Here is a 4,121-nt window from a genome sequence, read left to right on the forward strand (position 1 = left end):
CTCTAGCAACAAAGCTTGCCACTCTGTCTATGCGCTCTCTCTCCTCCTGCGGCAACCGCATAACATCCTCTGCCCGTCTTCCCATCATCCGTTCCTCTGCATCCTCTCCATGACCCATCTTTCTCACTCTCTCACTCTAGTGTTGAAGAAAAGGTTAGAACTTTTCCTCGATGGGATCCAACAAAGGAGGAGAGAAGGATGCTAGGTTCTCTGCCACGTGTTTGCATGAAAAACTGCATGGAACTGAACATTAGTGGGGTGCATGGTTTCAAGTACTTCCATATATGGTGAATTGTAGTTGTAACATTATTCAAATTATTGAAAACATCTTGAACTACTCTCATATTTTTTCTTAATAAAATTATTTGTTAAAATATTTTCTAGTAATCAAATTGTAATTGTTCCATTATTCACAAATTTTATGAATTATTCATGAAATACATAAAATATATTGAGCAACATATTGGCAAATTGAAATTATTTATATTGTTTGTCGGTCATTGTCATTCCATGTCAGTTTAAGTTACATTGATATGTAAACATACCAATAGTAATATATTTAAATTTTTTCTTATTTTTAAAATTATAGTTATTTGAGTTGTTTTTGATTGCTGACCTTGTGGCTATATACCTAATAAAGGATATACTTTGAAACCATTAGTGACCACTAAAATGAAAGTTATGGTTGTTACAGGAAATAATAGAAGACAAACAAAAAGCATGGTGTTATATGGTCATGTCAAATCATGGAATAAAATTCATTTTTCCAAACTAATAAGAAAATTTCAATGGCTAGATTGTTTTAGGTGTATTCATGCTAATGATGTTTGAGAATTTGTTTTCTAATGGTTTTATTAGCATGATCTACCATATGCATTGTATCATCAATATATCGATGAAAGTTCAACAATTTGATTGATATATGGTGTATTCTCATCACTAAATAAATTGTGGGTTGGATTGATCATTTTTAAAAACTATGATGAATAATCTAAATTAAAGACATAAATAGTTGAATGCTCTAGACCATAAAGATTGCCTTCAAACCAACATCATGTTTTGATGATCTTTAATATAAGAATAAAATGAATACAAAAATAGACAATTTCAATAGAAAGATAATATATTTTGCATGATGTTACCATCAAAATCCATTGAATTCAAATTTATCTATATTTTAAGATCTTTAGATAATGATCAATGAAATGGAACATCAATTTATGTGCCCACTCATGTATTTTGGATCTATCAAATATAATAAATTAAAGATATTTATAATATATATTTTTATTTTCACCCACTTTTAAAGATGTAGTTAAATTTTTTTTTTTAGAGAGAGAAAGGTGTAGGGGATGGGAAGGTCTGATCCCTGTTGTGGAAAGATGAACCGCCTCAAACCACATTACCTGGGACGTTTCCTTGGTTGCTAGAGGCGTGGATCATTGGTTCTTTTGATGGTGGAGGAGAATCGGGGCCAAGTGAAAATAGGCTCTTCTTCCTTTTTTGATGGTTGTGTGCCCTAGGGTTCTTAGAGATGGCGGCCTATGTGCATGTGAGGAAGAGAAGGATGGAAATTAGGGTTTTCAGGAAGAAAGGAGTATCATCTGATTTCAGTGCACTACATACACAAAACACATGAGTGTATATATACATGGTCAATCACGACTCAAACCCAAAAACTTCCTAGGCTAAACCACATGAGAAAACACTCGACCCAAGCCCATGTACAACCATGATTTGTATGCTCTCTCTCCCTTTGAGCTTAAACCTAGCCTAATAATGGTTAGCCCTCTCAAGACTCAAATTACTCGAGTCTCAAGTAGGTAGAAGGCCAATTTTCGTCTTTACCTAAATCTGGCACAGGCCTGGGGTCGACCCTTTAACAGCATGAGTCAGCCCCAGCTCTGCAGGGGTCGACCCCAATCAGCATGAGTCGGCCCCAGCTCTGTAGAGGTCGACCCCAGATCAGTATGAGTCGGCCCCAGCTCTGTCGGGGTCGACTCCAGATCAGCATGAGTTGACCCCTGCACTGTTTCCACTGCAGTTTCTTATATTTCTTGCTTTGAATGCGTCATACTTGTGCCCACAAAAAGTATATATCAACCTTAATGGTGTGGATCTTCAATTTTAATGGAGCATTATTGTTTTGGAATTATTAACTCTTCTTTTCAAAAATCTAACTTTTAGTAGGTATTTTGAATCCTCATTATTTATGTGGATATGGCTTACACATAATAATTCAGTGCTTTGGCTCAAAATTTAAAGTCACATGGTACAAGTAACAAGTTAGATGGAAGAAATCAAATATAAAGCATATATATTTTCTTTAAAAAAACCATATTATGAAAATATACATTGACTATTAGGTTGAAAATACTAAATCATATTTTAGAGTTCATAGTTTATAAATAAGTCATCAATAATAAAATATAGATGGAATCACTCTTTTATGATAAAAGACAATTTTTATAATATCATATGCTCGATATTTTATTTAAAAAAATATAGAATCATCATTGTCCAACAACATTTATAACTTTTACAAAGTCTTAAGTATTGAAAATGACCAGAAGCTTGAAAACTAGTAAGGAGTGTAAGGTTGCTTATCCTTACCGATGACAAATTCAGATATAGTATTTACCGGTCCATGCAAGTAATCTAAAATCAATATAGATCCACTCACATGCATCAAAATAGTAACCATGTAGCAACTATTAGACCGATACTCACGTCCCATCGATCTTGGTCTATTATTAACCTCATTTTAGCCTATCCTAATATGGCATACATTGTCCGCCTCCTGTTAATTGGCCTATAACACAATCTTCTACACTTCAAAATATCTTCAATACTAGTTCTTTCAGCTCTCCTTAAACAATATTTGTTCACCTCAATCAACCATCTGAGGATCTATAGTAGCATTAGGACTTGTCTCAAAGCTTTGATAACCTTATTTGATTCTGCTTTAGATCTTATTAGATGTATGCCCTATAAGCCAATCTGGTTGACACATTGTTAATTCTAGGGACATAATTTTGTACTTGACTATTTATTATTGAATAAATAAAAGGCATCTTTTTATTCATATTGTTTATGTGTCTATGAATCGTCCAAGAATTAATAAGATGATGATGCGTATTCTTAAGAGTTAAGAATTTGAGCCATGCATCATTGGTGATTAAATTCTGAATGCTCCTGATCAATGGATCATCACAAGGACGGTGATCGATCCGATCAGTGCACACATTGCTTTCCTTATGGATGGACGAGACTCGAGTCCACAGTGTGGCGACACTGAAGTAATAGTGCAGGTGCTTGTTAAGAACAAGGGTACTGAGCATGACCAAGATAAGAAGTCACTTGGATGTCTATCCACTCGTCAGTGACTTGCTTGATGTTGCAGTAGTGTGACTGGTCCTTTGACCTGCGATGCTTCGGCTACTCACAGTGAGGTTATTGTAGTTTGACTGCACATATACATGGTCTCTAACCATATGGGTCCATGCAGTGTAGATTGGCTGCAGTAGGTTCACTGTAGGAGTAGGGCATGCACCTATAAGGAATCTATTGACCTTGATAGATAAGGAGAGATCCTATGTGATTTATAAGACTGAGTTCGTAAGACCTCGGCCGGGGCAGATTGCACAGTGGAGAAAGAGTTCTCCGCTCTCGAACTTAAGTCGAATAAATCTTGACATATGACAAACGAAGGGGTTTGACGAGTTATCCATGACCTCCGTCTTGTAAGGATCCACGATAGAAGGACTGTATCACATGATAACTGCACCTAGAGGTTCATCATTCTATTCTACTGGGTAGCCACTACATGCTGCTAGGTGTCACTGGTGGATGGTGGGACTCACAGGGATTATCTCAATGATCGATAAACCCTAATGAGTAGAGTTGGAATCGTTCCAATCCATTGAAAGAAGTTTTCAATGATATTATGATAGAGATCACAATATATCTCACTACCAGTCAGAGTAGAACCTATAGGGTCACACACACTAGAGGCATTGACCGATCCGATGGTTGAATCGTGATTAGGAATCACAAGTAATCAATTCGATTGATAATAAGTTGAAGAAGGAACAAAGAAAATTAATTAATTGGACTTGAAG

This window comes from Phoenix dactylifera, chromosome 3, assembly GCF_051530095.1.
Source record: "Phoenix dactylifera cultivar Ajwa chromosome 3, Ajwa_hap1_PhDact_Kaust_v1.1, whole genome shotgun sequence".
Taxonomy (NCBI): Eukaryota; Viridiplantae; Streptophyta; class Magnoliopsida; order Arecales; family Arecaceae; genus Phoenix; species Phoenix dactylifera.